The sequence below is a fragment of the Bidens hawaiensis genome, unplaced genomic scaffold (genome assembly GCF_021521415.1).
Source record: "Bidens hawaiensis isolate Kalapana, Puna unplaced genomic scaffold, B.hawaiensis_p1.1 tig00004973_1, whole genome shotgun sequence".
NCBI classification, from domain to species: domain Eukaryota; kingdom Viridiplantae; phylum Streptophyta; class Magnoliopsida; order Asterales; family Asteraceae; genus Bidens; species Bidens hawaiensis.
The window spans coordinates 1,177,045-1,192,421 of NW_027491313.1; the positions used below are offsets into that span (position 1 = coordinate 1,177,045).

Here is a 15,377-nt window from a genome sequence, read left to right on the forward strand (position 1 = left end):
CATTCTAGTTCTTTATGACTAAGTTATGATCCAATGTTTGATGACCAAATTATGTCCAGAATTGAAACACCATTCCCTTTATCGCCCCTATTATCTTCGGGGGGGGGGGGGTGTTCCTCTATTTTGTATCCATCGTTTCCCTTAATCCTCGCCGCATTAAGCACAACCTAATAGATGGTGCCGGTCATTAATGATGATAAGAACGTGACATTTTTTTGTGTTAAAAATATATAGTTCATTTTTGGTGCAACATGTGGCAACGTGATCGAACATGAAAAAGCGTGTGTTGACAACCAACACGTATTTATTACTTTAGCATTCGATACTTTTGGGTTCCTTGTGGCCAAGGTTGCAGAGCTACTTAGCCGAGTTCAATGGGTTATGCATAGTAATGTTAAAATCCCAAGATCAATCGATGTAGTTTATAAAAGACTTGGTATTGCAATCCAAAAGGGACTAGCGGCTAGGGATGGCAAAAAATCCCGTGCCCGACGAGTATACCCGAAACCCGATGGGTATGGGCCGGGTATGGGATTAGGATTTAAAAATTTTCGCGGGTACGGCCCGGGTATGGGATTAGATGATACCCGACCCGATTACCCGAAAACACATACCCATTTACCCGGACCATATACCCGAATTATATACCCGCAAAATTCTTTTTATTTCATAGGTTGTGAAGCATATATATAAAAAATTATATACAAATTATAATGATATTATTTATTTATTGTCATGATTGTATATATGGAGTGTAGTATATTTAAATTTTTAATAATTGTTGTATGAATAAGATGTATAAAATAATTATAATGAATAAAAAATGTACTTAAAAGTCCCAACGGGTATACCCGATACCCGCGGGTACGCCCGATACCCGACGGGTAATTACCCGAAAAATACCTGGCGGGTAATGGGCCGGGTATGGGACACGGTTTTACAAACGGGTATGGGCGTGGGAGTACCGATACCCGACCCGTTGCCATCCCTACTAGCGGCGCAACTTGTTGCTCATTTGCAGTCTATTTTGATGTAAATGATATTGATGTAATTGGTGTTTCATGGTGTAAGTTGATATTAAGAGAACTTGGAGGTTGTTGATATGAGCTTCACGAAAAGAGAATTGTGGTCGCCGTTATCTAGGGAAGCCAGATATGAGTGTCGTCGCTGGTGGTTAAATCCTTGACTGTTACGGGTCTGGTGAAACCAGCGGCGATGGTTCAGGCTATGACGATGGTTGTCGGGTTTAGGGTTTGAGGATGGGGAGGTTGGTGGGGTGTGGTGGTGAACTAGTGGGGCCTTGCAGTGGTGGCATGTGGTGGTTGTGGTGGTGGTGACTGGTGGTAAGTGGAGATATAGAGATAGAGAGAGTAGGGGTGAGCAAACAACGGTTCGGTATCGTCAGAATCGAGGAACCGGAACCGAACCGATGCCTCAAAACCGCTAAACCTGAGTTACCTTGCGGTTCTAGGTTCTCAGAATTTGCATTAAGCGGTTCGCGGTTCGGTTCCGGGTAAAACCGGCTGTTATAGACTTGGCACCGAAGAACCAGAATATTAAAAATGTTTTAACTAAATTTACCAATCCCAATTTTTTATAGAGTAACTTATTAACCGACATCCATTCAATCATTATTTAATTAAAATATTCTTTCTCTAAGTTAAAGACTTAGCAACCATGATCAATTTTGATTTAAGCTATTAAGGTCATTTAATATAAAATGACATGATCTTCCTTTAATCTATTGTTGCTAATGATTTATTTAAGTTCAACAATTAGGTTTTATAACGAAGGTTCATGTTGTAAACTAAATTAATTTTACTGTGAAAGAAGACATACAATTATATAAACTTGTTTTGTAATTTGCAAAGTTCGCACAACTCATTTGATAAATACACAACAGAACCGGTTATGGCCAGAACCGATTAGCGAGAACCGAATTTACCGTTTTTGGAACCGAACTGTTTTACTATAAGAGGTTCCGGTTCTGGTTCTAATTTTCAGTCATTTTCGGTTCCGGTTCAGTTCTCACGGTTCTAAACCGTTGCACAGCCCTAAAAGAGAGTATATGCAATGCAGATTTTGCATATTATATAAAGTGTTTTATGTATTTATTTTTGTTTATTTATTAAAATATTATGTTTTTAATTTAGTAGGTGAAATGAATAATTTGCCCTAGCGTGCAAGGCACGTGACTTGATAACGAAAAAACTAACCGGGTTATGGTCAAAGGATAAACACTGTTGGATTTGTAAACGTAAAAGATAAAACATATCAATTTTAAATATAAAGGACAATGAGTCAAATTTGGTACTTAGATGAAGAGCAAACTTAATTTAAAATTAAAAATTTCAATAAATGTTAATTTATTAAATACATATGATTGTTTATAAATTACAAGTTTTTTTCTTTCAATCATTTAAAACATAAATTCACCATTCATGTATTCTCAATGTTTATGTTAATTTAAATGAGTGGGCTTCTTTAACTGATTAAAGGGTCAAACATGATTCAGGTCAAAACAATCTATGATTAGAATGAGTTTCGATCCACACATTGGTTTAAAAGAGTATCCTTACAACTTTATTTTGCTTAAAAATCCACAAAAAATATAAACACTAGACTACATGTTTTAGTTTTTTAATGTGGATATGACAAATGTTAATAAGCACACTCTTAATAAGATGATAAATTGGCTTTGTATATCCTTATATTCTTGAAGATTTCAAAAATATAGATTTATTTAATGAACGAGTAATACTTGCTTACAAAAATGAGTTTGTTCAAGAAACCAACAACCGTTTGCTATCCATGTTTCTAAAAGATGAAAAATATTGTCATTGTTCAAATGGTATGTTAGAAATATAATTATATGTTACATGAAACTATTACTTTCTAATGTTTTAAATGACTTCAAAATCTAATATTATCAAGTCATATGTTAGTCCTAAAAGCCGATATTGAAGTGATATTGCTTAAAATAATAACTAGAAAAGCGCCCTATGCAATAAAATTAAGCTATATGTGAAATTACAATATGGTAAACGTGTTATAAAAGATGAAATCATATCTGGAAGTAATGTTCGAACTCACACTTTTATTTTTTAAAAAAATCCTATACCTTTGAATAAAATAATTAATTTCAAATTTCAAGGAATGAAATTTTTGTTTTATGTTTGTTTTGCAATAAAGATAAATAAAAGCTAATGCCAATCGAACTGGCGGAAGAGTGTCAAGTGACTTCCGCCATTTTAAATGGCAGATCACATGATAAATGTCTGACTTTCGCCATTTGAAATGGCGAAACACCTGATAAACCTCCAACTTAGCCGATAGAAAACTGACACATTCTGGAACAATTTTAACATCCGTCATTTAAAATGACAGATGTTCTTGAAACCTTCAACTAATTTTCTCTCTCCTAAAAACCATTATGCTCTAGCCATTTCTCCTATTTAAGTTTGTTTTTTCTTGTTTGTTTTTTTGTTTAGTGAGCAACTCCTTCCTAATTAGATATGGGGACGGGACATCCCGTGGTAAGCTTCAAACCCATGTTGTAGCACTGTCGCCACCTATGTGGGTATGTGTGGCTTCAAACCCATGTGGTAAATCTTTTTCACTTAATCAACCTATGTTTATATTGAGTTCAATATTTTAAATTACAAAAAAAAAACACAAAAGGTTCTAGAGTACTTGTGAATAGATGATGATAGTAAAGGATTGGCCGATGTGTGGGTAATACCCATAAGTGCCCACAAGGCTTTGCATGTGGTTTTACTACTTATTGGCATAAGAGTTTTTACGGACCATTATATGTGGATCTTATTAATCCTTCTTTAAATTTCAAGTCTTTGATTCCTGTTGTCTAGTAGCAAGCTCCTTTCGCGAGTTCCTGTGTCTAGTAGCAAGCTCCTTTCGCGACGAGCTCTAGTAGCAAGTTTTTAAGGACCATTATATGTGGATCTTATTAAGGCTTCGCTTGTGTCAAGGCCAGCTCCGAGAATTAAAAAAAATTGGACCAAAGACAAAAAAATTTTTGGGCCTTAAGTACTTTTTGTTGGGTTTAAACAATTTAGTTTTTATATGGGCTTACTTGGTTATAATTTGAGTTTGTAAAAAACTTTTATTATAAAAATCAGATTAAACATGTCTCAAATGAAACTGGAACCCATAATATTTGGGTTGGAAGTAATATCCATTTGCCACTAGACCAAGTTAGTAGTTACTTAATGTAGTTTAAACACTAAATATACACATTGTTTTAATAAAAATACGTAATTTAAAAAAAATCGGGCCTAGCGGGGGTGTCGGGCCTAAGGCCGCACACCTTATGGCTGGTCCTGGCTTGTGTGAATACATAATATACGAGCAAGCTTCTTAGTTATTTCTTTGTTTCTTCGTCAGAAGTAGGTTATTGTTGTTGACGGCTTAGTTACCAGAGGGCCTATAACACACTTTTAGTTATTTGTTAGTTAATTTTTACTACACTTCTCTTGTTTCTGTTATTGTGGGCCTTTGATTATGTTTGACACGTGAAGAAACACTAAGTGACCCAGATAGATTAAGGATAATCTTAGGGTTAAGTAGATGTTTCCCACGAGGGTTAGGTCCGGCAAAGATGGTTATTCTTCTCAACTTGCAAAACAGACACCGTAAGCTCATCACTGAGAAGGGGGGGGGGGGTTCCTCCTTGTGACCACCCTCCGGCGTGAGAATCAGACTAGGTTGCTCCGAATATAAGTGTATATAAAGAGAAATAGCTAGAGAGAAGATGATGATACCGTTCCAGGGTGTTGGAGTATTTATAGCTGAAGGTAGGTTTCCAAGCAGGTACGGCCAGCTGTATATAATATTCTTTTTCCACCAACTATGGGCTACGTTCGTGCCACGATGGGAGTTGGTGGGTAGGCAGCGGCTGATAGTGACATTTTGTACTGGAGCGTGCTCCTCCTCGTACTATTGTCAGTGAGCTGTCACCCTGTGATTGGTTCATGGGTTGCTTTTGTCAGATCTTGTCTATTTGTCCATACCTTGGTAGGTATAGTACAAAAGATCTTCTAGAAGCGTACGGACTGGCTCTTTTGGGCGGGAATATTCCCGTCCTGCTCATTCCTTCTTCAGGTGACATTGCTGAAGTATAAGAGTTAGTGCCTTATGCGTGTAGCCTTACTGTTAGTGCGGGTAGCCTTCTTTCTTGGCTTGTACCCACAGCTGCGGGGACAGGCAGGGTACTGTACCAAGGGAGGCTTTCCTGCGGGGACAGCTGGCTTACTGCGTGTAAGGTCTTCATCTCTCTGAGCATGGTGGGTCCTGCGGATCCAGTTGGTCTTTGCGTAGACGTACCTCTTCAAGGTGAGTCTTGTGGGTCCAACTGGGCTTTGCGGGAACCTACATCTTCAAGTCCCCCCAGTCCATTGTTCTTCTCATGAATTGTTAATAAGTGAGGTGAACTTTTGGACTTTAAGCAAGGGGTTTTAAAAAGGGGGTTTTCGTTTTTTAAGGTTCACCGTGGGGATTCTTCCCGCATTTTCCTAATGTCACTTGCAGAAAATTCCCGACTTTTCTACCTGATCTTTGGGTATGATGCGGGTAGGTGTGTAACCTCTTCGCAAGTCGGGAGCGTTGAGTTTCACTTGTGTAGATTCTCCACGAGGTTTTGGTAGTTTTAGACATAGTGATCAGTTATGTTAAACAACCAATTCAACCTTGAAGCTTCAAACAATCTAGTTCTCAACGTTCCCGCCATGCGGGGGTGTTATTTCTTTATCCGCAAGCATGGCCCATAAGATTGAGTTTCTTGGTTTCAATTCCTTGCAAGTGCTAAGTATGTGAAGGGTTTCGCCTTGACACTGTACCCGCACTTGTCTTATGGTTTCTTGCTTTCCAAGGTAAGGGGGTACATTCCCTATTATTTTTGAATCTTTTTGAATCTTTTTGAAATTCGGAGGGTTAGTGAAAGGACAAGGACAGTCCAAACGGTTGAAGGGACGTTGGCGTCTTCTGACGGTTTCAGGATGTGCAGAAAGTTATGACGACGTAACAGCATGTGGTCAATCTGAACGCTTTTTCAGGCGTGTGGGCGCGAGTTTTATGGCACGCACCCTTTTGACACCTGTTGCCAGCTTGCTTTATCCACACGTGTCGCCGTGTCATTGCTCCTGCGCCTTCTCTCTCATCCGCATTAAATTCATCGCATTCATTGCGATGAGTATATAAGGTGAAGAGGGTGTATTTCGTCCATTATCTTCACTTCACTCTTCTTCTCCTTTTAAGCGATTTCCGGCGAATACTCATCTTTTCCGGCGAGCATTCTCCTGAAACCGCTTTCTTTCCTCCTTAACATTAAAAAATGTCTTCTTCTCATGACCCAGTGGTTAACGTCGAAGAGTCCGACGTTTACCCCGAGAACCCGACGTCAACGTCCGATAAGGACGATAAGAGTACTGCTGGCGAGTGTCAGTGTACTCTTTTTGTCGATGTATACAATTACATCGTCAAGAAATTCATGCTGGAGCCCTATGAGCCGGAGTTGCCGGAGGCCAACCAGACGGTATACGACGCCCCTAAGGGCATGATAGGGGTTTACACTTCGCTCTTCCTATATGGGAATCTAAGATTCCCATTAACGAAGTTCGTATACCGTGTTTTGGAGAAACACGGTGTTCATTTGACAGAGGTGCACCCAATGGCAATTGCTAAAGTTCGCCATTTCGAATGGGTGTGCCGTATTTTGGATATCGAGCCTCGATTCGACCGCCTGATGACCTTCTATACTTGGAGGTGCGTCCAGGGTTGGTATACCCTTGTCACTCGGATCAAGGGTTTGAAGATCTGTACTACTGAGCGTAGTCTTCGTTCTTGGAAGCGTGAGTTTTTCTACATTTCCACTCGTGTCGTTCCCATCGTGATGACGTTCAAGAATGGGAGGACACTCCCTAATCTTCCGGCTTCCAATTACCAGGAGACGGAGTGGTTCACCAAGATTTCTCATATTCAGACTCCTGTTTATCGCTTCGCGGAATCTGGGATGGTCATGCTTGGGATGAGTCGCGTGTGGAAGGACGCCGGGTCTGGGACGCCGCAAATACCCATCGTTCTTGAATACGGTTTGAACTATATTCCTTATGGTATGCCCCGTCTTTTGTGTTTGTTTAGGGTTGTCCTTCTAACATTATTTATCATTTTTATTTCAGAAGGGAACGACTTACAGTCGCTTTTGCACCCGCGGGAGACTGGTGGTCCAGCGCGGTTGGGTACTCGTGATCTTGACGAGAACGAGTTGCCCGTTTTGGAGAAAACTGCGGATAGGTTCGTAGAGGTCTACCCGCCAGGCCATGAGATTTTAAGCGCCACTCGGCCAGGTAATGAGTTCTTTAATCCTCGTCCTCTTCATGCTCACACTTCTGCTGGAATTCCTCTGATCTTGTCATCTTCTGATGAGGGATCCGCAGATGGGCCTTTTATTGTGAGGAAAAAGAAGGCGGCAAGCGTGAAGGGCAAAATGAAGGTTGCAACCTTCGTTGACTTGGGGAATCAGTCTGATTCCGAGACTGAAAGTGAGGAGGCGACGAGGAACCTTGGTGGTGGTGACGAGACCATTGTCTCAGAGGTTGAGACAACGACTGTCACTTCCGAGCCGCCAAGCGTTGCGAAGGTAACTGGCGTGAAGAGGCCAGTTTCATCGGGTCCATCTCCGCCTATCAGGGCTTTCAAGATCAAGAAAACCAGTAAGTGTACCTTTTGTGTGCCTTTTCCGCATTTCTTTCCGCCTTCGTTTTTTATATCTTTGGTTTTTCTTTATGCAGAAGTAGACTTATCTGTTTTTAAGGGGAGTAGTGCGGGAGGAGTTGGTTTAGGACCCACGACGATAGGTTTGGTCAACCTATCCGAGGCAATGACCCAGGCGGCTGCGCCTGTTTCTGGTACTGGTTCTGTTGCTTTCACTGTCGAAGCAACTGTTCCGGTTATGACGTCGTCTGTCATGGCTGCTGTGCCGACGATGGCGTCCACTTTCGTTGCTGCGTTGAGCAGTTCAACTTCTTCGCCAGCCGTCAGTGCCATATTTACTACATCATTCACCGGACCGGCGGTGACTTTTTCCATGAGCTCATCTGCAGCGGCTGCAACGGTTATGAGTTCATCTCAAATGAGTTCATCTCCGATGGTCTCTACCTCTGTGGCTTCTACGGTGTCACATTCGGCGTCAACGACTACTTCGTCCTTGGCCGGTTCTTCAGGTATGTTTAGAGTTGGGACCTCTAGACTTACCTCTGTTAATGAGGGGGTCCGATCTTTGCCTCCTTCCCATCTCCTTGACCTCTTGGATGGATATCCTTTAGGTTCGGGTGATGGGTTTAGCGACTATCGGCCTGTTATCGACCCTACAGGTGTGTGGGGTTACTTTGGCCTGTTATCCATCCTTAGTCATTTTTTCTTAACTGTTTTTTGTTGTTGCGGTTTCGGATTCCAATGAAGTTTATGCCCCAAGGTGGAATATCCGCCGAGGGACAACTCTCAGGACGGCTGCGGACTGCATCGACTGGACGCGCCATGCCGCTCCAAGTGGTGCATTGGGGGAGGCAATGGTTAGTTACCAGGAAGGCCGGTTGTCCACGGAGCTCCGAATTCTACTCGCCCGGATGCAGCCGCGTGTCGAATTACTTTGTCGTGAAAACGATAAGTTATGGACTGCGCGTAGCTTGGAGGGGGCTCAGGTGCGATCGCTGAGGGAAGAGAACAAGAAGCTTGCCGCCACCACTGCTGAGAAAGAAAAGGCCTTCAAGGATCTTGAGGCCGAAATGCAAGCTACGCATGAGGCCCATTCCAAGGCTACTCAAGTTGTTAATGAACAACTTAGGTTGGCTAAGGAAACTGCGCGTAATGCCACTGAAAGGGCCACAAAAGCTGAAGCTGTTGCTGAGCCTCTACGCACTGAGAATGAAGAACTGAAAGCTAAACTGGAGAAGCTTCAGCAGGCTCATGAGGCTTTGGCTTTGGAGGACGCCAAGAAGCTACAGGAGCTCTTGGATCAGAAGGGTGTGCTTGATCGCATTGAGCGCAAGCTTAAAGGCGTTGAAGAAGCTGCTGCCAAGGAAGTGTTGCTTGCCAACCTAAATAAGAATGAGGCCGAACGCGCACGCGATCAAGCTCAAGCTACCCTTCAAGAGGCTCTGTCCCATAAGGATTGGCTTCTACGAGAAGCGTTGCCGTAGGTACGCATAGCTCCATTATTCTTTGCTTTTTGCTCTTTTTGCTTTCTATACTTGAAAAAGTTTTTTTTTTTTTTTTTTTTTTTGTAGGTTGTGCATCGGATTTTCGCGAACACATCCTATGATGATGCCATGAGCACAGCCCTCAACGCTTCTCATGAGGATGGAGAGAAAGCTGGTTTCCTACTTGGCCTAGGATTTGCAGAGAAAGGCATCTCGCCTTCCAGATTTCCTTTACACGATGTTGATACTGAGGCTGCCTATGACCAAGCTGTGAACCAGTATGTTGCTTTCTCTCATCCGGTCGTGAAAAAAGTGAATGAAGTTGCTGCTGCTGATGACGGGCTAGCTGTTCTCAAAGCTTTCCTTGAACAGCCGCAGCCAACTGATGGTGCGGGTTCAAGTGGGTTTGGAGGGAGTGGTCCCGAAGCCTGAATCCTGAGATTCCTCCCAGCCGTTAGGATAGATTTGCACTTTTTGTAGGCGGGTAGATACCTAGCCATTTTGTAATGTTTGTACAGCTTTTCTCGTGAATATAAATGTTTTGTTAATGCCTTGCCTTGTAAACATTATATGATTTGCTCATGCATATTTTAGTTTAACTTAGCAATTTTCCAAGTGTTTTGAATAAGTTAACCTTTCGACGCGTGTCAGATAATAGGTTAATGTTCTGTTTCCTCTATCATGATTGTGCGGGTAGGACCTTCACTTTCACTTAGTAGGAGGACCAAACTTCCATCTATATCTGACCTGCGTGAAGGTTTTCCTCATCTTTTCCTTAGAAATTTTTACTGTTTATTTGTGTTTATGCGGGTTGTGCCGCTTTCCACACGCAACGACTTACTTCCTCCCTCACTTATTTATGCGGTGAATACCGGCATATCAGTGTGGTCAGATCATAAGTATAAAGGTAAGGCTATCAGCATCAATGTGATAAGGAGAATCATTTCCATTAGAAGTGGCTCTGGGCCTGTTCGTTACAAGTTTGGAATTGATCTACATGTAGCATCTGCGTAATTGAGCTCCATTCCATGTTCTTGGGATGGGGGTGCCATCGAGCCTTTCGAGCCGGTATGCGCCCTTTCCCAGAACTTCTTTAATAATGTATGGCCCTTCCCAGACCGGGGCCAGCTTTCCTGGGTGCTCCTGGTTCGAAGCCTCGTTGTTACGCAATATGTAGTCTCCGACATTGAAGTTGCAGAGTTTCACCCGCGTGTTGTAGTACTTTTGCATTTGTCGCTTGTAGTTCTCTTCACGCGTTGCGGCTAAGTCTCTGCGCTCTTCGGTTAGCATAAGGTCTAACCGTCTTTCCGCATCATTGTCATCTGGTAGAGTTATGACTCTTGGTGAGGGTAGACCAATCTCGATTGGAACCATGGCTTCAGTGCCATAGGTGAGGCTGAATGGGGTTTCGCCCGTGCTTGCTTTTTTCAGCGTTCTGTTTGCCTAAAGGACATGTGGAACTTCGTCCACCCAGCCGGATCTATGCTCCAAGAGTCTTTTCTTTATGCCGTCGACGATGCTCTTGTTTGCTTTTTCCACCTCACCATTACCCTGCGGGTGTGCCACTGAGGTAAAGGTGTGGGTGATTTGAAGCTCTTTCAGCCACTTTTGTAGCTTCTGGTCAGTAAAGTTGGTGCCGTTATCGCTCACCAAATTCTGGGGAATGCCCGTGATCATAGCGACGCCCTCAGCTGTTGGCCATCCCATCATACCATGGAACGAAGACACCACGGCATTAAATCTTGCCATCCCATCTCTCCCGAAGAGAATGTCGTATGTGTGGTGTAGCTTCCTCATTACAACGATGTCCACGTCTTTTGTGCGGGAGTACTTCCCGTCCGTGAGGGTGACGGGGAAAGATAGGATTCCCAAGGGGGTGTTTGTGCTGCCGTCGAACCCTTCCATTGAGGCGTAAACTGTTTCTAGGCGTTCTTTGTCTTCGTCGTCTAGCTTGTCAAAGAAGTGCCTATACATGACCGTTGATGAAGCGCCATTATCAGCAAGGGTGCGGGAGGTGATGTAGTGCCCCAGCTGGCTTTTGATGACTATGGGGCCTTCTTTGTTGGGCCCCCCTGGCACATGCGGGAAGCGCACTTCTGCTTCCTTCCACGCACTTGGCTCTGTTGTTCGTCGTTTTCTTTCTCTAATGTTGCCGTTAACCATGTGAATGCTGATGTCGATGAGCTTCCGTCCATTGCCCTTGTACCGATTGTCGTTCCTCCCTCCGTTCTTGGTTGACGCCACGAGGTGTGTGAGTTTCCCATCTTTGACGAATGTTTCGACAACATCCTTCAAGGATGTGCATTCCTCCGTGGTGTTGCCTTTTGTCCCGTGGAAGTCACAGTATTTGCTCTGATCAGCGTTTTGACGCTGTCGGATTATTGGAGCCTTTGGCCATGGGAGTTTCTCGGTGGCAAATATCTCGGTGACGCTTTTGGTGAGTGGCGTCCATCTGGGATTCCGGTTCGACGACTGCATGTTGTCCCTTCCGCCTAAGAGAGGGCGAGAGCTGGATGAGGTGTCAAAGTTTACACTTGACTGCCAAATACCAAGCTTCCTCTTTTTATTTTGTCGGGCGGTACGGACGTTATTTTCTCTTGTTCTCTGGGTGTAGAGGTTTGTGCTCTAGGGAAGACTTCTACCCAGTTGCTTCTCCGTTTCGGCAAAGCGTTTAGTTGCCGTCATGATGGCATCCCATGTGGGTGGCATGCCGTCTTTACCTGTCAACGTGCGGATGAGCTCTGGATACTCAGCGCCCTGGATGAAAGCGGGGCGAACAAGATCTTCGCTAATAGTGCCCAGACTTAGCTTCTTTGAGTTGAAGCGAGTGATGAAGTCTAGCAAAGATTCGTCTTCTTCCCGGATGCAGTTGAGGATCGTCCATTACTCTTCAGTATATTTTCTTTGTTGACTGAAGTGCTTGTTGAATTTGTGCTGGAAGTCTGCCCAATCGTAGATGTGGTGGACCGGTAGACGATCAAACCATGCTCTGGCTGCCCCGACGAGCGTCATTTGGAACATGTAACACCATGTGGGTTCCATCCAATTACTGACGGTTGCCCCCGCTATAAATCTGTTCATGTGATCGTCCGGGTCAGATATGCCATCATAAGTGCCTATGTTGGACATCTGTTTGGCACTCTTTGGAGCGATTGCTTCCGCAATGTCCCTTGAAAATTTGGACGTTCCCGCATTCGCAACAGTTGGTCTGAAAGTTTTGGAGAAGTCACGTGGGTTTCCCCCCGTGTTCTTTGGTTTGAAAGTTTCTCCGAAATTTCTTCTCGAGTGGGAGTCTGCTTCTTTACGCTTCCCTTTCGCCTTATGACGTGGGTTTGCGTCACTGTCAGATTCTTCCCAATCTTCATCATCCACATACTCGCAATCATTGCTCATATTGAGCTGTTTTCGAGTGCTTCCGAATTTGTCATTGGCCTGTTGGAGTGAACGTAAACGTTCGTCCAACTCGGCTTGGAATTCTTTCTGACGTGCTTCCGCCCAAGCTTTAATTTGTTCTGGTGTTTGTCGGGGAAGTCTCGTATGTTGTTTCTCCAACTGGGTATCAATGAATCCCAGGAGAGGATTGTTTACTGCACTTGCCCCGGCTTGGGTAACCGGGGTAGTGTTCGTAACAATCGTGTATTCACCGGTGTTCCCCCCCAGTAGCTGGGGTTGTGGTTACCGGAGTTTCTTAGTTACCCGGTGGCTTTGGCATCGGAGTAACCTTAACCATCTTTCCAGAAGTTTGAAAAAACTGAGAAAAAGAAGAGTTCTAGCTTAATGCACGGATGGCGCCAATGAAGAAACACTAAGTGACCCCGATAGATTAAGGATAATCTTAGGGTTAAGTAGATGTTTCCCACGAGGGTTAGGTCCGGCAAAGATGGTTATTCTTCTCAACCTGCAAAACAGACACCGTAAGCTCGTCACTGAGAAGGGGGGGGGTTCCTCCTTGTGACCACCCTCCGGCGTGAGAATCAGACTAGGTTGCTCCGAATATAAGTGTATATAGAGAGAAATAGCTAGAGAGAAGATGATGATACCGTTCCAAGGTGTTGGAGTATTTATAGCCGAAGGTAGGTTTCCAAGCAGGTACGGCCAGCTGTATATAATATTCATTTTCCACCAACTATGGGCTACGTTCGTGCCACGATGGGAGTTGGTGGGTAGGCAGCGGCTGATAGTGACATTTTGTACTGGAGCGTGCTCCTCCTCGTACTATTGTCAGTGAGCTGTCACCCTGTGATTGGTTCATGGGTTGCTTTTGTCAGATCTTGTCTATTTGTCCATACCTTGGTAGGTATAGTACAAAAGATCTTCTAGAAGCGTACGGACTGGCTCTTTTGGGCGGGAATATTCCCGCCCTGCTCATTCCTTCTTCAGGTGACATTGCTGAAGTATAAGAGTTAGTGCCTTATGCGTGTAGTCTTATTGTTAGTGCGGGTAGCCTTCCTTCTTGGCTTGTACCCACAGCTGCGGGGACAGGCAGGGTACTGTACCAAGGGAGGCTTTCATGCGGGGACAGCTGGCTTACTGCGTGTAAGGTCTTCATCTCTCTGAGCATGGTGGGTCCTGCGGATCCAGTTGGTCTTTGCGTAGACGTACCTCTTCAAGGTGAGTCTTGTGGGTCCAACTGGGCTTTACGGGAACCTAGCTCTTCGACACGTATTTGGAACGCCTTTGTTGAGCTTTTCGTATTTTTATCTTGGTTAATACTAATGTTACGAGTGAACCTTTGTATTTGCACGTCGGTTATTCTAGTAATGTATCAGTTATAAATATGAAACTCAAAGACAAGGAAAAAAACCATTATGCCCAAAAGAGGATATCCTTTACCAACATTTTTAACCATACAGAGGATATAATTTATTAGGCCTTTCGTAGTGGAATCACGGCAATGTGATAGACGCCATGGCACGTCATTGACACATAGGTGAAAACATTCTAATTAAACTGTACATCATGGTTCCATTCACCTTATTTATTTAAAATACCGTTTAAATTAAAAAATAAAAACATAATAAAAGAAAGTGACGTGGGTGATTGTTATTGTGATGTGCAATACAATTACATGTTGTGGTCTTTTGATGGGCAAAGGGCTCACAATCTCGTGGTTGTGGTCACGTCTCCAAGTCCTTGATCACGCCGGTGCAATGGGTGCATGATGGTGTACAATGCGTAAATTAGTTACATGGATGGTGGTGTTGAACCACCACGGACAACGTAAATATAAAAAAACCATTTTCTTTAGCTCTATAAATATGTCTTCTTTCTTTCTTCTAATATAAGTTTAATTTCTTCTTTTAATATTAAAATTGTTTACTTTTAGAATGGATTTATACTAGTGTAGAATCCTATATTGCTCCTTTCAGAGAAACCTTTTCAATTTTCAACACTAGGAATGTCATATTTAATGGACCGAAACGTTAATGTCTCATCCCTAAAAAGAACCTAAAAATATTAAAAATTGAACACATAAATGCTTTATCATCATTACAACCCTTTATACCACAACTTTTTTTATATATTTTATTTTCAAGAGGCCTTAAATTAGTTAGCTTTTCATATTTTATATTCGTGTGGTCTCATCTGAAATAAATTGATGTGGTCATTGTCACATAATACGAACTCAAAATTTTAAACACACTATGCATAACAAGTCGTTGTAGTATAGTGGTAAGTATTCCCGCCTGTCACGCGGGTGACCCGGGTTCGATCCCCGGCAACGGCGTTTTTCTTTTTTGTGAATGCATGAGTCCAAAAACATGGTCTTCTAATCTTTTATTTAAATTGATCATACTCATACAATTGTCAATGTAACATGAGTGCTTAAAGATTGTCACACTCATAAAGTCATATGTTAAAAGTGCTATTTGCAACTCAATATCTCTGGGGCTCAATAACACCGTCGATCGTCTTTAAACTTGGATCTGTCTCCACTCCATGAGCTTCCTTTTGTTAAACATGAAGAACTAAAACTTTTCACCATTTTAGATACAAGTAAGAATGCACAAATCAGTTAACTCCTATTTTCAAGCAATGAATATACATTATAATTAACCAATTAAAGGGGTCAAATGTAGAGGTCAACAAGGACAGTGTACTGAGTCAAGTTACTATAGAGATTGGTGGACCCCAAAGGGACCCTCTATTTGACTGGGGGTGTTG

General features: G+C 43.0%; 1 non-coding gene across 1 annotated transcript; it reads left to right on the top strand.

Annotated features, from left to right (window-relative positions):
• Positions 1-14,868: 14,868 nt before the first annotated feature.
• TRNAD-GUC (transfer RNA aspartic acid (anticodon GUC)) lies at positions 14,869-14,940 on the top strand. Its single transcript has one exon. It is a non-coding gene; the product is annotated as a tRNA-Asp (tRNA).
• Positions 14,941-15,377: the final 437 nt, after the last annotated feature.